At 37.9% G+C, this 23,266-nt stretch overlaps 1 long non-coding RNA gene across 1 annotated transcript; it reads left to right on the forward strand.

The window, feature by feature from the left end:
* The first annotated feature begins 939 nt into the window (after positions 1 to 939).
* On the forward strand, positions 940 to 22,965 carry LOC124257004. The gene is made up of 5 exons (XR_006893159.1): positions 940 to 951; positions 1,093 to 1,098; positions 18,637 to 18,642; positions 22,745 to 22,816; positions 22,929 to 22,965. It is a non-coding gene; the product is annotated as an uncharacterized LOC124257004 (long non-coding RNA).
* The last annotated feature ends 301 nt before the right edge of the window (positions 22,966 to 23,266 follow it).

A 23,266-nucleotide genomic window follows, 5' to 3' on the forward strand; every position in this document is an offset into this window, starting at 1 on the left:
ACAGTCAGGCTTTTTCGTATGCTGTGATATATGACTGGTGTATTCTATGGTCTCTGCTGTAAAGTTTTCTCTGTTGTTTTATAAATTCATATGCTGGAATTTGTATCAACAATGTATAGAAATAGTATAGATTCCATGGTTTGTGGTGTGGGATAATGGTGTACAAAGATGAAACAAGACCATGATTCATTCTGGACATTGCAAACATTGAGACAAATTCGTGGCGTTTATGGATATTGTTAAATGATTATCTCCCCTGAGTGGGTACGTTAAGTTCCAAAATCTTCAAAGTTAAATTTAGACTTATAGATTTTTAAAACGTTGTATTTTTGTTGTTTTCACTGTCGGCTAAATTTTCCTACAATCGCCAGCGGCTGAAGGGATGGTGTAAATCCATCTAGGGTCCATGCAGGTAGCAAAGGTACTGTAAGTCCCTAGTATGGTGATCTACCTTCAGTTAGTTGTTGGCGACCTATAGCCCGTTTTTATATTGTATTGTCTTCGTAAATAAAATAGTTGTACATGTAGATGCTAGTGTTAGACTCCATCTTCTGGTGGCGTGTGGTCCTGTGCACAGAGCTCAGGTCACAAATCAGTGCAAGATAAGCAACGTCGAGCTCGGACAGTCCTTGGATGGGTGACCGCGTTTGGCAGCTTGACTCCTGAGAGTTTCTAGGACTTAAGGCCTGCCCGAAAACGAAGCATATGTGATTCATGTGGTCTCAACTTAGGCAAGGGAGTTTGTTCAAAATTGCCTCTGTTCACCCAGCAGAAAATGGGTACCGGGTTGGATAAAGTCATGTGACTATAACCTTCTAGCGCCTAGCAGGCAGCTTGGGTTATCCGGGGTAATAAGAATCAGATTCTGATTAAGCGCCGCGAGCAATCACTTGGTGTTTGGAGACTGTGCGCTATAGAGGATGACTTATTATTATTATTAGTGATACTCTGGTTATTTTACAGTCCTGCGATGACTGATTATTTTAGCAACTTAAATTTATTGTGGATGTCAAACATTTCTCGTCACTATATGGCTGAAATATTGCCGAGGTGACGTTAAATTTAAACTCACTCACTCGTTGCGTTTATAAGAACCACGTCTTTCAATTATTTGTGGATTATGGTTAAACTTTGAGACAGGAATTTGGTGGTACACTTGCTTGACCTGGCAATATATTTCTATTTACACAGATTTCGTGCTTTGAAATTCAGTTAGAAGGAGGAATGCAGATATGTTACGTTTATGATGCTGATGATTGGATGTGGACAATTTCTTCCCAAGTTAACAAACATACTAGTCACAATTTGTGGACGCCTTTTGATCGCATATAATTTTGTTGAAACAATTTTCAAGACCAGCTACATATTGGTGGTAGAATAAAATATATATTACCACCTGTGTGCCCAAAACAATTCGTTCCTTGTATAATTTGTTTGGTGTAAGACTTACAGAGAACCATGTCTGCATGGAGAGTACAATATATTTTTAACACTGATGAAATATGAAAAAAGGGTGTTTAAAAAATAAAAGTTTATAAAACAAAACTATAATGGTAGGCATTTTGACTGGATACAACATTGCAAAGACAACGAACCATTCGTCTTCTTTGTAAAGCAGGCAAAACGTTACTGAAAATGAACATTAATTGAAAGAAGCATTATCAATAACACATCTTTTCTCAGGAACTTCACGAATTACTTCTAAAGAAAGAAGAAGTCTTTCACATATTTCTCAAAGTGTCATTAATTCTGTCCTAAATTAGTTTTATTTTCACCATCCTCTTCAGTGTTATCCCTGCCTCAAGTTCTTTTGCCAACTTTTCTTTTCTATATCGCTTGCTGGTGATCACCATTTTCCAAAACTGATATTGTTTCTGCTTAATCTGCCAAATGCATAAAACGTTTTAGCTTTTTCATTTCGTGATTGACATTGTCTTTCTCACTTTGAACAAACATGTTTCTGCTACCTCTTTTTGCCTACTATGTTTTTTTCAGTATTATTGTGTCCATCATAACATATTTCGCTGATTTTTTGCCTACTACGTAGCCCGAGTATTTCCGTCCATATTATGCCAATACAGTGTTCACCACTATCTACTTTGATTTTTTGTCTCGTGAAGTGTCACAAACTAAGGAGGAAAGAAGCATATTGTATATATAGAGGATACTAAACGACCTTCCGTGTAATACCATTTTTATTAAACGAGTTAATGATTCGGTATCAAACGATCGAAAGTCTATCAAATAAAAATGGTAGTTTATGGAAGCGATTTTAGTATTCTGTTTATTAATCTCCACCAAAAATTGATAGAAACTCATATCAATTTTCCGCGAGTCAAGCAAGGTCTAATACCATTGTGACAGAGGTATTAGCGTTGTGACGTCATAACTGTAAAGCATTATGACGAATAGCTATTGACAATGCACTATTGTAATATTGCCGTAAAAATATGAAACTGCAGTATCATCCACGGGCGATAAATGAGGCTGTTTAACTGTAGAATGATATAGTGTCTGTTGTCCCTGTAGCCATTGTCCCTTGTAGTTTACTGATCCGTAAAGATCCAGGTTAGAATTGGTCTTCAAGAACCCATGCTTGTCGTAGATCGATGCTCATGCTGTTCGTCGATGCACTCGATTGTTTGGTCCAGATTCTATTATTTTCAGACAGCCTCCATATATTGCTGAGAGCGTCGTAAAACTAAAACTAATACTAAACTCCGTGTCATGTTCTTGGAACATAAAATATAAACATGGTTCACAAGGTCATAGACAATTGTACCACATGCACATTCGCGCGATTCTAGTGGTTTACATGGAATGTGGACAATTTTACATATTACATTTCAGGGGAAGTCTCTTGCATAGTAGTCATGTATATAGAGAGATCTAGTCAGTCGATTCGAGTAGATATATCGAAGCTTCTATTTCTATCTGTGACCAGCTGGTTCCATTGAGGCTTGCTGAAAGGATTGCAGGCATCAACGTAGTGCCTGACCTCATTTTCAAGACTTTTTGCGAGTCTGAAGATGTTGAAGGCAGGTGAGCAGAAGCATCGTTTATCGTTATTAGACTCACATGTATACTGCCCAAATCGGCCAATGAATACACGGCAATATGTGAAGGGGTATCCTTAGCTAAGCCTTGAACCGTTTAGCTGAAGTATCTTTGGGACAGTTGTAACAAATCATATTCTCTAAGAGAGAGTTGTCCCCCGGTGTTGCAACCATAGAGTGCACAAGGTAGTATTTCTCGTTCTAATATTAGAACAGGTGATAAGGGGTCATCCCCAAAAGAGTATACCATGGCTATGATATATATTGATATTCTTTTCACAAGCAACTAAAGTGCGTTCCAATGACATTCCATTGTATGTTAGATGTACACCAGCATAGGTCACTGACGATTTGTATCGGAGTTTACTCTGTCCACAGTACAGATCTGGACATAGCACATTTTACTGGCAGCGTGAGAAGAGAAGCATCTGCTTACATCATGCACCAGTTGCCACTAAATGTGGTGAGTTGCAGGCAATCGTTGTATCGTCAGCTAGGAATTGGCTTGGATAGTGTAACAAGGGTAACCGTAAGCCGTATCCAGAGCAGTTAAATTCACAGATGAGAACACGGTAAAAAGCCAGACAGACAGAACACGTCCTTGGCCCACGTCTTGACTGATTGTGAACAGCTCGGATTCACAGCTTGAAAATGTCACATATGATTGCATAGATGAATACACATTATGCAATAGACGCCACGTTTTACCTGTAATTCCCATCTCAAATAGCTTGAGAAGCAGGCCATTTAGCCAGACATGATCAAACGTCTTACAGTTATCTAAAAAGCACAGTAGACAACAGATTGCCTTTCATTCTAGTATGCTATGTTCTCAAGCAGACTGTCTTTTCCCCCGGCAATAGTTTTCGAAATCCAAGCTGTAGATGGTGTGGATACTCAGGCATAGTATTGAAATATCGTTCAATTTTGGTGAGTAAAAGACTTTCAAACAGCTTGCTGAGTACATACATTAGAGTAATGCCTCCGTAATTATGAAGATCAGTTGCCATGTGGTAGGTGAGATTTTATGGTACATGGTACTTTCCTAAATAGCTTTTCCTTTCTAAAAAAATAAATCATACTAATTGGAATTGTCTCTTCTAGTTCATATAATCATGTCTATAATTGTGGCTGTGCTTGTCCAGCCTACCTATTGGATGTTTTTCATGTAGCTCGGAATCATATTGTACAACTGGACCTTCAATGCGTCAACAACGTGTAATCATATATTATTATTTCAGGCAAATATAATATACACGTTATCTGGTCTGTTAACAACATGTTACATATTGCATAATATATATTCGTGTTCTGTGGCTTGTCATGCCGTTTTCATCAAATAATCACATAGCAGCTGTGATGGTACTGCCTCCAAATTAAGACTATTTAAGAGAGGCGTGTTTAAATCCTTGCCATATATAGGCAAAGGCAACTGAGAGGAACATCAAAACAGAAAGGTAGGTTTGAATGTATTATTCTGCTTCACAGTGTAGCCCTCACATATTTCTTCATTGTATGATCGGGCGGTGGGGTAGTCTAGTGGTTAAAACGTTGGCTCGTCACGCCGAAGACCCGGGTTCAAATCCCTAAGCGGCGTAAAACCAAACTCAGTCAGTCAGTCATTGTATGATCAGCCCACGTTTATGCCTTCCTGGTGAGAGTAACGTAAATCCTTATTCAACTCATGTGCGCCAGAGTTTTTAATTATATAGTAATGATGCCTTCATTATCTTTGTTTGGTGATTAAATCTCCGCTCCTCAGTCTTGAAGTTCCTACTACCGTTTGTAAAAAAAACATTTGTGTAGTAGATAATGCAGTGATTGGCATCATCTCCCAAATGTGAATGCGATGATAAGCAGCAACCAAGTAAACGGCAGTATATAGTACTTAACTGTAATGACTCCTTCAAGGTACTTCATTTACTCATCTGACACTATGTAAAGTTCTGACATATCATCAAACAATCGATCACGGTCTCTGACGATGCCTTTACTTGTGTTTAATGTTTTGTGAGCAGAGAGGGGATTGAAGAGCGCTTAGCGTTACCCAGCACCCACCACGAGGAGGTGGCTCTTCACGGGTGTCCAAAGTTTGTGAAGAAACCTGGAATAAAATACATTAACACTTGTGCTTTCACGTGATCCCTTATTTGTTTCCCTCAGTATACTTTAGGGTAACAACTAGTCAGTGCTACTGGTTACATTCGTTTATATTACCTTTTCCTATGAATAGGACATGGTAGTATAAATTAACAACTGCGATTGTTGGCTGTATTCTCAAAAGAGGTTAAAGTTTCGTAAAATTATTGTCCTCCTGAGAGGATACGTAAATCCAAAAACATTCAAAGTTAAATTTAAACTTACCAGATTTTTAAACGTAGTATTTGTTTTATTTTAAACTTCGGCTGAACGTTTTCTACAATCGCCAGCAGCTGAAGGGATGGTGTAAATCCAACTTGGGTCCATGCAGGTAGCAAAAGCACTGTAAGTCCCAATGGTCCCTAGTATGGTGATCTACCTTCAGTTGCTGGCGATCTATATCCCATTTTTAAGATGTGTTGTTGTTATTTATCTATTCTTTCAAATCAACTATTTGTCACTCAACTGTGATAATCTAGTTATTCTACTGTCGATCGATGACAGGTTATTTTTTATGTATTTAGTCTTAAGATTCAAATTCTCGTCACGATATGGCTGAAATATTGCCGAAGTGACGCTAAACTCACTCACTCACTTATGAATTGGTATTACTGAAGCAATTTCCAAACGTCTGGAAATATTGAATTATTCAGTGAGGAAGTAAACAATTTACGTAATGAGTCTGAGATATTACCAGGGCGCCGAGTTTTAATTGTCAACTACCGATACCAACATGCCCGGTTGCTTTAGTAACATCAATGGAAAGTAAAATATCTTTAACTTCATTGGAACTCAATGTGATGGAGGATAAACTCTGATGTTTTTTTATCTCAGATTCTGGTAGGTTTTGGTCAGGATGGTTTTACAGCAGCCTGATCGCAGAAATAACCATTCATAATTGTTACGATACCATCCAGATCATCAAGAACGAAATCCCCAAAGGATGAAATATTTTCTTTCTGTCGTTGCATTTCAAGTAGTTTTTGCCAAAGCGCCGCCAATGATTACTACAGTACGAGTCATTTATCTTACTATTGGTTTTACAGACATAAATTTTCTTTGCTGTGCGAACAGCCGATATAACTTTATTCCGAAGTTTACCAAAGAAACCACAGTCGGAGGGTCGGCTGAGTCGGTTAGCGACTTTGTGTACACGGTTGCGGTTACGTGTTGGTATCAAACTATGCACTTCACCAGACATCCATAATGGATCATTGGGTCTAAAAGTAATTGTTTTGTTTCGGATATGCTTATAACAAGAAGAAGAAGTTTATTCGCATTCAAGGCCTCGATATCAGTAGACACTTGGGTGAGATTCTCTATATAACAAGAAGAAGAAGGTATTCAAGGCCTCGTGGCCTAAAGTATATATATATATATATATATATATATATATATATATATATATATATATAAGCACAAAATGTCCAAAATAGTACAGGTTTTCAGTCAAAAATATTGCATAGATAAATAAAAACAGAATGCCTTTTTCTCCAACATGTTTCGTTCTTTACTCTTCAGGGATATTGTAGCGGTTAAAGTATGACGTCATTACATATATATTGTGACGTCATAATAGGGAAAACATTCTAGAGCGACAAGGTCACAGCTTGCAATGGTTTAACATTGGTTTGTACTTGACTATGAAGTAGTGTTCTCTTAAAATTCGTTTTACTTTGTCCGAATTTTGAACTTGATAAAAAGGAAATATTGTAAATTTAACATCGTTTCCTTTCGCACAGACATCTAGATGTTCACTCAGTGGGATACATCGGGTTTCAGGACACTTTATTTGTTGTTTGTGGACACGAACCCGGGCTCTTCAATTTTCTGATTGACCAATATACTGTCCATTGTAGCCTGTGCATGTTATGACATATATTATGTTTTTGCAAGAGCAGTCAAAATTCTGTTTTACATAGAATTCTCCGTGCGTATCCGAGCCCGAGCTTAAATAATGATTCTCTAATAAATGATACCCAGCTAACTCTTTTTTGTATATCTAAACAAAATATCATATTATAAGCTTTTTGGGAAGTCTATTATCTATCATGTGTAGTAATGATAGCCAATAGCTAATGCATCTAATAAATGTTCCTACATGAATTGGGAATCTACCACATTCACCAGTAGCCATTACATTGGTGTATTACGCGGTACTCCTAAGAATCTTTTACAGGCTGTTGTTTAAATTTGTATTCGTTCTAAGACTTCAAACTTTTGAAATCCCCACAATTCTGCGCCGTACATACAAATACGTTTTATCTTCGTATCGAATATTTAAAAGTACAGCTCGTAGGATAGATTGCCTAGCGATTTCATTGACCTCAGTAACTCATATATTGCAGCTTTACCCTTAATACAAACACTTTGGACAGATTTTTGCATGCTTAGGTTATATGTAAACAAAACCCCAAGATATTTATATTGTGGAACTATTTTAACTAAATCATTACCAAAGTACCAGTTTTCAAATTTTCGTAGACCACCATGTTTTCTAAACACGACAATATTAGTTTACTTGCAATTTCCATTTTCTGCAATAAACATTCAACGTATCGAGGTGTCTTTGTAGACCAATAACTGTATCTGAAAAGAGTATTATATTATCCGCAAGAAGTAAAATGAGATGTTCTATATATTCCGGGCGGGAATAGCTGTATCCCTCTGTGACCACTATCTCAAGAGTATATATCAATTCGTTTATATATAACGAAAACAGCAAAGGGCTCAACACACACACATATATATATATATATATATCTACATACATATATATATCTACATATACATATATATAACTGACATGATTTGTAGATCCACGAGATTCCGGTGACGTCACGATGGCCGGACGCAACGAAACGAGCTCCTGTGTTGTGATGTAAACTTTTCAACTCTGGTGGAACTCTGCTCATATATTGCGACCGCAGATGAATGGTATGTGTGCCAAATAACTTTATCTAGCCAGCAAATGCAGTTTTGTGAATAGATGGCATATTAAACTTGAGATACACGACGGATTGAATTCTGAACATTCTCGAGTGTATTATCGCCCATGATTTAATGTGATACAGTACGCGGTGTGAACTACTTTTCAGTGTCCACTTCTAACACTGCCTTCCAAATTCTGTTTAAATTGATATTCGATAAACACCAGCTGAAAATTGTCCGTATGAAGAAAACACCTGCAGGGAAACGTATACGTTCCGAATTGTCAACACCAGATTCTGAGGACGTTAAACGGCAGTGTAATTTAAGTTTCGACAGTCGGACACGTAAGTCATGATGGAAGATACGGGTAGTGACAGTGAGGACCATGCTGGTGAGGATAAGTTTCATGAAAAGCTCTTGAAAGTGCTCCAGAGTAAGGATGTTATGACTGTAATATGCAGCACCGTTACAGAGATTATCAGGCCTATGTTCAGACAGGAAATGGAGGCGTTAATGTCCAAGAACAAAGCCCTGGAATCAACCGTATCCACTCGGCAATCATCGTTAGACGAGAAAAACGACGAGATTAGGACCCTCAGCGAGCGCCTTGATCGGAGTGAACAGTTCTCCCGCAGCAATAACATCCGGATATCGGGGATATCGGAAGAACAGGGTGAGGATACCAGCGATCATGTTCTTAAAATCGCCAAATCTATCGGACTTAATGTTGTCGCAAAGACATAGATAGCAGCCATAGGGTGCCTCGCCGCCCGATCACGTCTCAGGACACTCCTAGACCCATTCTAGTACGGTTCGTGAGGAACGCGACATAGCGAGCCTTTTTAAAGAATCGCTCTAAGTTGAAATTTCTGAGGTCAGACAAATCAACTCTGCGTATCTTCATCAATGAAGACTTGACTAAACCGCGAGCCGATCTCGCCAGACAGTCCAGGCGATTGGTGTCCGAGGGTCGGTTCGACTCAGCCTGGGTCACGGGCGGGGTGGTGCTGATAACGCTTAAAGATGGTTCAGTAAAAAAGGCAGCAAATGCCACCCAATTTCAGTCAATATTAGAAGCTACAGGGCTGGAGATGACCATCAATCTTAGCCAGGAGAAAGTGAATTGATTCACATTACCTCCAAGTGCTGTCTCATTAACACTGTGTGACATTAATAACAATGTGACTCTTGACAAAACATGTAAACAGATGGCTACGGTGATATGCCTTCTGCAGGTTGTATGTATGTATCTTTTCCAAACAAGAAATTGTTACCACATACCTGCCTATCACGTGAAAAGGTCAAATCTTGTATATACTTGGATGTTGTTTTCTTCATTTACTGCTGTTTTAGTCTCCCTCCCTTTGAAAATGCGAACAATTTGCACTCGAGATACTACATAGGGCATCTCATGTTTGTATTTTTTTGAAACTATCTCAACTGAGTTAGTTTAATAGCAAGTACATATGCTGTAAACAAGTCCTAGTTTTCACAAATATTACTTTAGTATTGATAACTTACATTATTACAAAGCTCTTGGAATCATTTCTTGCTACCACCATGCACATAGCTGAAGTATATTTCATATTTTCATATTGATATGTTTTCATGGTGTATCTTCATTTGAACCATATTGGTACCAGTAACTTCAACGGCCAAAATGTACCACAAATATGAGTTATTGCATTTGATAGTGAAATACGAAATATGGTATTGTTTAAAATAATTTATATTGTATCTTTTCAAATCGGGTTTTGTTCTATTAATGCTGTTATTCACATAAATCTGGTCAAATTTTGGTCAAATACTCTAACATAACAAATATAGCCATCAACTTTTACAAATGATACAAATCCTACACAAATGACCCGTGAAGACAAGTATTAATTTTTTCAGTAAAATTCAATCACAGTAATTCATACATAAATATACATCTAAACATTTCTAATTACCCAAATTCAGTCATTATTTTTGTTTATATGGTTTAATCTCTAAGATTGATATTACATAACCACATATATATTTTATGATACCTACATAAACTGTAATTCTCCCTTTAATGCTTCATCACAACAACCTGTCAAATAATCTAACATAACAAATATAGCCATCTACACTGTTACAATTGACACAATCTCACACAAGTACTCACATTTTTAGTAAAATCACAGTAATTTATCCAACGATATATCCGACATGATTGCTATGTTACACAACACCTCCCCAAGTCACCGGAGACACATACACGAGCATCTTGCTATACACGCCGCGTTCTCAACTCCTACTCGACGCGGTCGCTAACTTTCACCTATTCTGAATCCTATCCCACCAAAACATTCCTCTTATGCAGATTATATTATTTCTCTGCTTTTTTATCTTTTCACTTTTTGTTTGTGTTGCTTGTATAAATATAATTTGTGCGCATTACAACTTCAACAAGGAATTTTTTGTTTACTTAGTATGCTAATTGTCTCTGCTTATGTTGTACTGTATATCATTTTACAATGAAACAAATGTTGGCAAGAATCAACCGTATCCACTCGGCAATCATCGTTAGACGAGAAAAACGACGAGATTAGGACCCTCAGCGAGCGCCTTGATCGGAGTGAACAGTTCTCCCGCCGCAATAACATCCGGATATCGGGGATATCAGAAGAACAGGGTGAGGATACCAACGATCATGTTCTTAAAATCGCCAAATCTATCGGACTTAATGTTGTCGCAAACGACATAGATATCAGCCATAGGGTGCCTCGCCGCCCGATCACGTCTCAGGACGCTCCTAGACCCATTCTAGTACGGTTCGTGAGGAACACGATACAGCGAGCCTTTCTAAAGAATCGCTCTAAGTTGAAATTTCTGAGGTCAGACAAATCAAGTCTGCGTATCTTCATCAATGAAGACTTGACTAAACCGCGAGCCGATCTCGCCAGACAGTCCAGACGATTGGTGTCCGTGGGTCGGTTCGACTCAGCCTGGGTCACGGGCGGGGTGGTGCTGATAAAGCTTAAAGATGGTTCAGTTAAAAAGGCTGCAAATGCCACCCAATTTCAGTCAATATTAGAAGCTACAGGGCTGGAGATGACCATCAATCTTAGCCAGGAGAAAGTGAATTGATTCACATTACCTCGAAGTGCTGTCTCATTAACACTGTGTGACATTAATAACAATGTGACTCTTGACAAAACATGTAAACAGATCTCGACGGTGATATGCCTTCTGCACGTTGTATGTATGTATCTTTTCCAAACAAGAAATTGTTACTACATACCTGCCTATCACGTGAAAAGGTAAAATCTTGTATATACTTGGATGTTGTTTTCTTCAGTTACTGCTGTCTCCCTCCCTTTGAAAATGCGAACACTTTGCACTCGAGATACTACATAGGGCATCTCGTGTTTGTATTTTTGAAACTATCTCAACTGAGTTAGTTTAATAGCAAGTACATATGCTGTAAACAATTTCTAGTTTTCACCAATATTACTTTAGTACTGATAACTTACATTATTACAAAGCTCTTGGAATCATTTCTTGCTACCACCTCTAGCAACCAACATTATATTCACGCGATTACATTTGATTATCCATGCACAGCTGAAGTATATTTCATATTTTCCTATTGATCTGTGTATCTTCATTTGAACCATATTGGTACCAGTAACTTCAACGGCCAAATGTACCACAAATATGTGTTATTGCATTTGATAGTGAACGACGAAATAGGGTATTGTTTAAAATAATTTATATTGTATCCTTTCAAATCGGGTTATGTTCTATTTATGTTGTTATTCACATAAATCTGGTCAAATTTTGGTCAAATACTCTAACATAACAAATATAGCCATCAACTTTTACAAATGATACAATCCTAGACAAGTATTACCTTTATCAGTAAAATTGAATCACAGTAATTCATACACAAATGACCCGTGAAGATCCAGGGTAGAATAGGTCTTCAGCAAACTCGATTATTTACAGACCGCCGCCATATGGCTGGAATATTGCTGAGTGCGGCGTAAAACTAAATTCACTCACTCACTCATACACAACTATAAATCTAAACATTTCTAATTACCCAACTTCAGTCAGTATTTTTGTTTATATCGTTTTATCTCTAAGATTGATATTACATAACCGCATATATATTTTATCTTTCCTACATAAATTGGAATTTTCCCTTTAAGGCTTCATCACAATAACCTGTCAAATAATCTAACAAAACAAATATAACCATCTACACTGTTACAATTGACACAATCTCACACAAGTAGTCACATTTTTAGTAAAATCACAGTAATTTATCCAACGATATATCCGACATGATTGCCATGTTACACAACACTTCCCCTAGTCAGCGGACACACATGCACGAGCATCTTGCTATACACGCCGCGTTCTCAACTCACTTGACGCGGTCACTAACTCGCACCTATTCTGAATCCTATCCCACCAAAACATTCCTCTTATGCAGATTATATTATTTCTCTGCTTTTTTATCTTTTCACTTTTTGTTTGTGTTACTTTTATAAATATAATTTGTGCGCATTACAACTTCAACAAGGAATTTTTTGTTTACTTAGTATGTTATTTGTCTCTGCTTATGTTGTACTGTATGTCATTTTACAATGAAACAAATGCTGGCAAAAACATTTACCTACGCTTCCCAACCGTCCCTATGTATATTTACTTTTTACTTATGCCAGATGCCGGTTGATATAGCTCAGTACAGGCGGGCGGTTGGATTATTTCACTTGCATATCTCCAGCAAGGCACGTTGCTCATTTCTCTTATTACCTATATTATATTCGTCTGTCTGTATAGACAAACTAAAAACTCCCATCTTCATTTACATTTCAATTTTATTACTATGCTGTAGCGATATTCATACAAATCCGGGCCCTTGCAAAGACAGTAATCTGAAGATTGTTCATTTAAATGTAAGGAGTCTGAAGGATAAAGTAGACTTACTCTCGTCCGATCTCTCTTCATATGATGTAATTTGTGTGACAGAAACCTGGCTACATAGCGGTATTCCTCAGAGTGATATTTCGATTCCAAATTTTCATGCGCCTTACCGTACTGACCGCCCAAGCGGGGTGGGGGTGTAGCTATATATGTTAAAAATAATTTCTACGTTAACGATATGGATCACCTATCAATACCAGGACAAGAAGCAAAATGGATACAAATCATATGTAAAACCAAAAAATACTTAATTGGAACCATTTATCGCGCAGATAAAAGCGAAGCCTATTGGGAGTTAATAGATCAATCAATATGCAATGCCATGTCCTTAAATATGCAAACTATTATAGCGGGTGATTTTAACCTTGATATACTAAATGAAAATAATTTTAAAATCGAAATCTTAAAGGCAATGTACGGGTTGAAACAGCTCATTACCGAACCTATTAGGATCACACCCACTTCTAGAACATTGATTGACTTGTTGTTTGAATCGAATGTTGATAGCGCGTTATGTTCAGGCGTGTCTGATCCAATATGTACCAACCATTGTCCGATTTTCGTAACCTTTAAGGACAATATTCCGAACAGTATTTTATAATTACAACAAAATTGATAAAGACAACCTTATTGAAAGCAGTTCCTTGGCAATATATCTTGTCATCTGACACAATTGATGAAACAGCAAACTCGTTCTCTAAGTCTTTCTTAGAGGTTTGTGCTAAAAATATACCTAACAACAATTACTATTAGACCCAATGATCCGTTATGGATGTCTGGCGAAGTGCGTAGTTTGATACGAAAACGTAACCGTGTACACAAAATCGCTAAAACGCGAACCGACCCTCCGATTAGGCTAACTCTCGTAAACTCCGAAATAGAGTTGTAGCAGCTGTGCGCACAGCAAAGAAAAATTATGTCTCTAAATTCGATAGAAAGATAAACGACTCGTACGGTAGTAAGCATTGGTGGCGCTTAGTCAAAAACTACTTGAAATGCACCGGGAATAATACAATATTTCCTCCAATTGCACATGGGGATTTAGTATACGATGATCTTGGTGATATCGTAACAATTATGAATAATGACTTTTGCGTTCAGGCTACTGTAAAAAGTCCTGACCAAAACCTACCAGAATTAATGATAAAAACGGATCAGAGATTATCCTCCATCACATTGAGCTCCAATGAAGGTGAAGATATTTTACTTTCTGTTGATGTCACTAAAGCAACCTGGCATGACGGTATCGGTAATCGAGTATTAAAACTCAGCGCTCTGGTAATATCCGACCCATTATCTAAATTGTTTAATTCCACTCTTAATAACTCTCAGTATTTCCAGACATTTGGAAAATGGCTTCAGTAATACCAATTCATAAGAAAGGTAGTATATATGAATGTAACAACTACAGACCTGTAGCACTAACTAGTTGTTTAGCCAAAGTTTTTGAAAAATGTGTTTTTAAATATGTATTTAATTATCTCAGAGACAATAACTTACTAACAAATCTTCAGTCCTGGTTTACCCCTGGAGATTCACCATCTTACCAATTGACTTACCTTTATGATTTTATTGCTAAAGAATTAGATAAAGGGAAGGAAATAAGAGCAGTTGTTTGCGACATAAGCAAAGCATTCGATAAAGTATGGCACCGAGGAATCATCCAGAAATTGAAAGCTTACGGTATTTGTGGCAAACTACTTTTATGGTTTAAAAGTTACCTCGACGATAGAAGACAGCGTTCCGAATTAAAACCAGTTACAACTGGCGTACCACAAGGTTCCGTCTTAGGACCGCTATTATTCTTAGTTTATATCAACGATATTGTCGATGGCATTGACAGTAATATACGTCTGTTTGCTGATGACACTTCGCTCTATGTAGTAATGAACGATCCAAATGTAGCAGCACAACTGTCTGAATAATGATTTATCTGTAATATCAGACTGGGCTAAAAAATGGCAAGTTGATTTTAATCCAATTAAAACGGTCTCTATTCAATTTACCCGTAAACACATTCAGAATATCAAACCAGTCTTATCGATGGATAACACTAACATAAACGACGTCACATCTCACAAACATTTGGGAATAGCCCGTGAAGAGTCACCTCCTCGTGGTGGGTGCTGGGTCACGCTAAGAGCTCTTCGACCCCCCGTTGACCCGGGGGTATATTTGGTCCACCAACCGGTTTGCCGTGGGTTGCGCCCCTGTGTCGGTGGAGGAAGGGAGTCTGGTGGTTGAGGGCACTGGTTCCAGGAACAGTGTTCCTTTGCCGATCCCTGAGCATTATTTTGTTACACAAATTGTTAAAACTTCTAAAATATTTTGTCAGTGGTCTTAGCCAAGTAATATTTCTCTTGAAATATACAATTTGAATTTTGAAATACATGTATACATTTTCTATTTTTGTATTCTGCCTAGAGTCATAATGCCCAGAAGGCGGTGGCTCATGGGCCAATCTGGTAGGATGTATCTTTTCAAGATATTTTCTGCTTGAGTATACCCTCCTAGTATCCTTGGTGCCGTCTGTTGGAGATCCACAGACGTGAGGCATCGTCCTTGTTGACGTTCCATGGTGGGTGGGGAGCTAGGAGGGTGAATCATATATATTTCTAACATGGCACCCCCACAAAAAAAAACGCTTGCACGAATCAGATGATTCGTGTTCTTCGGATGATGATATCGTCTCAGCTGTCAACCTTGACCATTGGGCACGATTTCTTGTAATGTCTTCCCCGGTTGGCAATCTTCTACATTTGAATCCATTTGCCATAGCAAAAGGCATTGAAGGATTTGCAGGAGTTGTAAAAGAGGTGAAAAAGCTTCGATCTGGACATCTACTTATAGAATGTAAAAAACAGATCCAATTTCAAATTTTACTTTCTACCAAATCCCTGGCAAATGTTCCTGTGCAGGTGTCCCCTCACAGAATCTTAAACAGCAGTAAAGGTATTGTCCGCGATTTTGGACGATGCCTCTCAGACATGAATGTGTGCGACATTATTTCAGAAGTTCACTCACAGGGTGTTATCGATGTAAAGAGATTCACTTCCAGAAAAGACAATGAAGTTATAAAGACGAATACGTATTTGTTCACCTTCTGTGTCCCAACACGCCCGGACTCACTCAAAACAGGCTATTGCAAATTAAGGGTAGATGCTTTTATACCAAATCCCCTTAGATGTTACAGTTGTCAAAAGTATGGACATGGCTCGAAATCATGCCGAAACCCAGCTGCCTGTCATAGATGTGGTGGGAAATGTGACAATAGCTCACAATGTAACAAATCTCCTTCCTGTGTAAACTGTTCTGGAAACCACCCCTCATCTTCCAAAGATTGCCCAACGTGGAAACTACAATCAAAAATTTCACGCATCAAACATGAGCGTAACATATCTTTCCTCGATGCGAAGAAAGTGGTTCTCGCTCAAGAAAAACAAGGGCCATCATATGCAACTGCTGTTTCTGCCTCATCATCAACTCCTAAAACTATTTCATTTACTTCAGTAAGTTGCCAGACTGATTACACTTGGACTGAGTCATCTGCTCCAACTTTACTGTCTACTACAATCCGGAACAGACCCTCTCAGCAGACATCTTCATCTCAGACAACAACTACTCGTTCCAATGAAAAGAAACAAAATGCAAATGTAAATTACTCAAAGCCAAAAGAGCAATCTGGCCGTGTACCCAAAGCTCAGAAAAACCCTTGTTTTCTGTTTAATAAGTTTGGGGTGTTGGACGACATGGATGTGTCCTCTCCTCAGAGCACCCGCTACCGGAGTCATTCTCCGAAGAAAAAAGACCGTGAACGGTCTCCCATAACTCCACCTTAAATGACTACCAATCCCTTAATACAATGGAACTGTAGAGGTCTTAGGAATAATTTAAATGATTTACAACTATTACTTCAAGATTTCCAACCATCGGCTATCTGTTTACAAGAAACATTCTACAAAAACACGGATACAGTTGACGTAAGAGGCTATACTTCCTACAATGTATTTTCCCCTCCTGGAGCTAAAGCGACTGGAGGTTCCTCTCTCTTACTGAAACGTAGTTTAATCCTTAGCCCTGTCCATCTTACTACTCCGCTTCAAGCTTTTGATGTCCGTGTAACTTTGCACATTGCTTTTACATTGTGTTCACTGTATCTTCCACCATCTTCTTCTATACAACAGTCTGAACTTCAAGTTCTCTATGATCAACTCCCCAAGCCCTGTGTTATTATGGGCGATTTAAACGGACACAACCCACTTTGGGGTAGTGCTCAGATAAATGCTAAGGGGAAGCTTTTAGAAGATTTCATTTCTAATAACAACAAGATGGAACTTTACTAAGGCCAACTGGTCTTTATTTCAAATGCTTGCTTCTACTAAATTCAAACCTGATCTGTTTATTGCCGTTTCTGACCCTTTACAACTATTCTCTGATGAGCTGAAGAACCGATGAATGCATTCCTAAGTCCTCTACAAATCCACACATTCGTAAACCATGGTTTAATGATAACTGCAAACAAGCCAGGAAGGACGGAAGAAGGCTGAGCACTATTTCCGTCGCCATCCTATGGTCCATAATTTGAATAAATTAAACATTTTAAATGCTAAGGCACGGCGTACCTTCAAGCAAAGTAAACGTCAGTCCTGGCGAAATTATGTATCAAAAATAAATTCACGAACGCTGATATCAAAGGTATGGAATATGATCCAGAAAATAAAAGGTAAGGGCGCTCAATCGAGCATTAAGCATCTTACAGATTGAGACGAATTATTAACTAGTAAATCTGATATTGCAAATAAACTTGGAGAAACTTTGGCCAAACACTCTTCCTCATCGAAATATATACCTCAATTCCAAAATTATAAAAAACAACAGGAAAAGAAAACTATTAGTTTCAATTCAGATAATTGGGAAGATTACAATGAACTATTTTCTATTCATGAGCTTCACACTGCTCTTGACCAGGCTCATGATACTGCTACAGGGGCTGATAACGCTTCTGAAGCACTTACCGGACTCATGTTTAGAGACCCTTTTAAATGTTTTTGATGATATTTGGACATCTGGAAACTTTCCTTCATCATGGCGCGATGCTATTATTGTTCCCATCCCTAAACCTGGACGTGACCATATTGATCTTTCGAATTATCGACCGATTTCACTAACTAACTGTGTTTGCAAGACCATGGAACGCATGATAAATAATCGACTTGTTTGGTACTTGGAAACCAATAATCTTATAAAGGATATTCAATGTGGTTTCCGTAAAAACAGAAGTACTATCGATCATTTAGTGCGTTTAGAATCCTGTTAAAAATGCCTTTATTCAAAAACAGCATGCAGTGTCGATCTTTTTCGATTTAGAAAAAGCCTATGACACTACTTGGAAACATGGGATTTTAAGAGATTTACACGATTTTGGATTGCGAGGCCATTTGCTTCAATTCATATCCAAATTTTTAACTGACAGGCAATTTCAAGTCCGCGTGGGTTCTACCCTGTCTGATCATTACAATCAGGATCAGGGTGTTCCACAAGGCAGCATTTTGTCTGTCACACTTTTTAGTATCAAGATAAATAGTTTGTCCAAGGTTTTAAATGATTCAATCGATGGGTCGCTGTTTGGGGATGATTTCAATATTTCTTGTCGCGGTAAAAATATGCATACTATTGAACGGCAACTGCAATTGTGTTTAAACAAAATAAATAAATGGTGTCTTTAAAACGCCTATAAATTTTCTAAGTCAAAAACTAATTGTATACACTTCTGTAGAAAATATAAGCCACACAAGGACCCAGAACTAACTTAAATGGCACTTCAATCAAAGTTGTCAAAGAGGCCAAGTTCTTGGGTCTAACTTTTGACTCCCATTTAACTTTTCTTCCGCATATCAAATCCTTGAAAAATAAATGCCTGAAGGCACTTGACTTATTGAAAGTAGTTTCTCATTCAAAGTGGGGAGGGGATCAAGCTACCCTCCTACATCTATATCGATCATTGGTGCGATCGAAACTTGATTATGGCTCCATCGTTTATTGTTGAGCCTACAAAAGTAACCTAAAACTATTAGATTCTGTCCACCACCAAGGTCTAAGACTTTGTCTTGGGTCCATCAGAACCTTCTTGTTGACAGTCTTTACGTTGAGGCTGATGAGCCATCTCTTACACAACGCCGTATTAAATTAACTTTACAATATATAACAAAACTATACTCTAACAAGTCTAATCCTGCATTTAACTGTGTTTTCAATCCTCTTTATGAGGATTTGTACAATAAAAAGTCTTCTCTTGTTCCGCCACTTGGTTTCAGAATTAAACCATTCCTTTCTGCTGCTGGCATTGAGCTGGAAAATATAGCTCCCTCTCGTCTTCTTTCTTCTCCGCCTTGGCAATTGGTTAGTCCACAAGTTGACCTAACATTAACTACATTTAAAAAATCAGAAACAAATGAATTACAGTATAAACAAGAATTTAGTCAATTACGAAATAAATATAATACATACAAATCCTTATTTACAGATGGGTCCAAGGATGATGGCGCGGTTGCATGTGCCACTGTCATTGGATCCCGAACAATATCTTTTCAATTACCATGTAACAGCTCTATTTTCACAGCAGAAGCTAACGCCATATTAACAGCTCTTCAATATAATAATAAACACCCTAAATATAAACATCATATCATCTTTTCTGATTCTCTTTCGTGTCATCAGGCTTTTAAAAGTCTTTCTTGCAAACATCCACTTTTATTAGAAATTATTGAATTGTACAATGAACTTGCTACTGGCCAATGCGACATCGTCTTTTGTTGGTTACCCACCCACGTTGGCATTTCTTGGAACACCATGGCTGATCTTGCTGCTAAGGCAGCAATCAACACGTCTGTGACACCACTTCTTATCCCATATTCGGATTACAAAGCTAGCATTAGAACCTACATCCGTGATCTGATGCAGAAGAAGTGGAACACCCAAGTAGGTATTAATAAATTACATGCAATAAAACCCTACATTGGTTACACCTACATGGGTTGTCAGTCCAGATTCGAAGAGGTCATTATGCGGCGATGTCGCATTGGCCATACTAGATATACTCATGGATATTTATTGAAAGGCGAAGATCCTCCATTTTGCATCCCTTGTGATGAAAGAATCACAGTCAAGCATGTCTTGCTTGACTGCATTGAATATTCCATCACAAGGGATAACTATTTCAAAGTAAACACTATGCAGGATCTTTTTAATAATGTCAGTTCTCATTTAATTATTGCATTTTAAAAAGAATTAGATTTGTTAAGTGATTTGTAAATAGATATATACTTTATTATTGGTAGTTTGAATTAGTAACTGAGATTGTTAGTGGCTGTACCCTCAAAGGGGGTTGAAGTAGCGTAAAATTAATGTCCTCCTGCGAGGGTACGTAAGTCCCAAAACATTTCAAGTCAATTTAAGTGTACCAGGTTTTTAATCGTAGTATTTTTGTGTTTTTAATGTATGGCTAAATCTCACCATCAACGCCAATGGCTGAAGGGATGGTGTAAATCCAGCTAGGGTCCATGCAGGTAGCAAAAGTAATGTAAGTCCCCATGGGCCTTAGTATGGTGATCTACCTTCAGTTGTTGGCGATCTATAGCCCGTATTTTATATTGTATTGTCTTCATTAATTGGAATATTTTAACTTTGCGCTAGTTTTATATTTATAACTGTGATTCTCTAGTCTTTTTACCGTCCATCGTCGACAGGTTTTAATCTTCAAAATGTTTCTACTTTCTATTGTATGGCTTGTTTTCGTCGCGATACGGCTGCAATATTGCCGATGTCACGTTAAATATTAACTCACTCACTCACTCTTCAACAAGATTGTATGTGGCATAGTCAAATTGAAAATGTCATAAAAAAAGTCAGTCCAATGATAAACTGCCTACGAAGTTTTAAATATCGCTACAACAGGAAAATGCTGCTGACAATGTACAAATCATTTATTTTACCAATATTTGACTAGGCGTGTCATGTATGGGATAATTGCACTAAAGAGCAAACGCTTCTTCTAGAGAAATTAAATCTAGACGCTATAAGAACTATCTGCGGAGCAGTTCGCGGCACAAGTCATAACAAACTATATTCTGAGACAAATATTTCCTCACTTGAAAATAGAAGACGCCGTCAAAAATTATACATATTTTACAAAATGGTTCACAAACTAGTTCCAGATTATTTGTCTAGTTTAGTTCCAGGAAATGTATCATCTGTAAGTGGACGTACTCCAGGTCATTTATCCCTAACACGGTAAACATCTGGAACTCTCTCCCTCCTGATATCGTAAATGCCAATACTCTTGGGGAATTCAAAAACAAACTAAAAGAACACAACACCAGTGAAATCTACTTTAATCTTTCCCATGGTTCAAGATCTTGCCAGATAATCCACTCCCGACTTCGGCTTGGGTGTAGCGATTTAAATGGAGATAAGCTTTCAAGACATATATCTGATAGTCCTAAATGAAACTGTGTGATTTCTTCCTCATCTGTCCCATATTTAACGACATGAGATCAAATGCATACTTCTTTAGTAGAGGATGTAATTTGTCATCAATCTTATTCGGTCATTCGGTCTCATCAGAACAGGTAAATCTGGAACTACTAAAATCGGTACATAACTACATCATATCTTCCCGGAGATTCTCGCAATTTGTTTAACTTAGTTGTATTGTACATGCCGTGCCTTGCTGTTATACTGAGATCACAACAGCTTCTAGTTTATTTGCCTTCAACGAAAGTTTGCAAATTGTAACACATTATATCGTCAATATTGTTCCTTGAAGATTCACATTATGTTTTGCACCCAGCTCATGTGTACGTCACTATCATTATTGTTATTACTATTTGTATCATTGTTAGGGAGCGGCATTGATATAAGCATGTTTTATTGCTTGTTTGCCAATCCCATCATGAGTAAATGAATAAATATGTTTAAACCATCCACGAGATGTTATCTACCGAAATCCTAGCTTCCCGAAGGACTTCCACTTGCTGTGGCCACATGTTGGAGACCTTGGTAAAGATGATACAGGGAATAATACGACCCCCGTGACATCTGCTGATGGTGGGAGCATGTTAGATTATCCACCAGGTGTAGGTTCTTGCGGAGGAATATATCCTATTGGGAGGAAAGGTAAATATTTCAAACGCGTTCTACACTTGTATTTGTAAATCAGTAATCGGCCAAATCACTAAGGTCATAGCCTTCAGAAACTACATTGTGATGGACGGTGCTCCATGATATTTTGCATTTGTCTCATGTGTTGGTTTTGTATCGGGCCTCATGACACTTGTTCTATGTTTTACAATGTATTAAGTCTTGACGTACATTTCCACTTGCATTTTGCTTTTCCTGCTCAATAATTATGGATATATTCCGACAGTAGACACTAACTGCCCGGTTACACCGGTCTTGCGACCGAGTTACGACCGAAAATTGGCCTCTGCTCGTCATCACTTACAGACTCGCAATAAGGTCGAAAGTTAGTCTCAGTGCGGTTTCAAACATGGACTTTTGATCGCAATTACTCTCCATCAGCTGCAAAGGGGTTTGCGAGTGTGTTTGACTGTCAAAAACAATTGCAAAATGTGTGCGACCATGACAGTCGCAAGATGGTGTGTGCAGTGTAGTAGGACGTGTTCTGGCGTTTCTGTTTCGTTGCAGTGTGTGCATTTGTCTGTTTGGTAGTGTTTATGTAGATGGGAATTTAATTTTGAGTGACCTGTTTGTAGTTAGGTTATCGCCCTGTCAATGTTTTTTATTTTATTTTGGTAGTTTTTTTAGTGTTTTTAGTAGGTGTTTTAGTTTAGAATTTGAATTTTGGTATTTGCTTTGCCACTTTAGGAATTTTAATTGTTTTGATAGGCTTTCTATTTCGCTTTATAAAGACTAGGAAACAGACAGCTACATGTGTACATGAAAAAATAAGAGTGATAAGATAACAAGGGAAGCCAGTAGTTAATTAGCACTAAATTCGTAACGTGGATGAACAAGTGGAAGCCAGGGGATTCTTTTTCCAGGCATGGATGATGAGAAAAAAATGGTGGCATTTAACAAGGGAAAAGCCAATAAACAAATGGAAGCCAGGATTTGACCCAGGCCTAATTAGTGATATGTACAAGGACGCCAACAGT

The sequence above is a fragment of the Haliotis rubra genome, unplaced genomic scaffold (genome assembly GCF_003918875.1).
Source record: "Haliotis rubra isolate DU_JTF1 unplaced genomic scaffold, ASM391887v1 Scf647, whole genome shotgun sequence".
Classification (NCBI taxonomy): Eukaryota; Metazoa; Mollusca; class Gastropoda; order Lepetellida; family Haliotidae; genus Haliotis; species Haliotis rubra.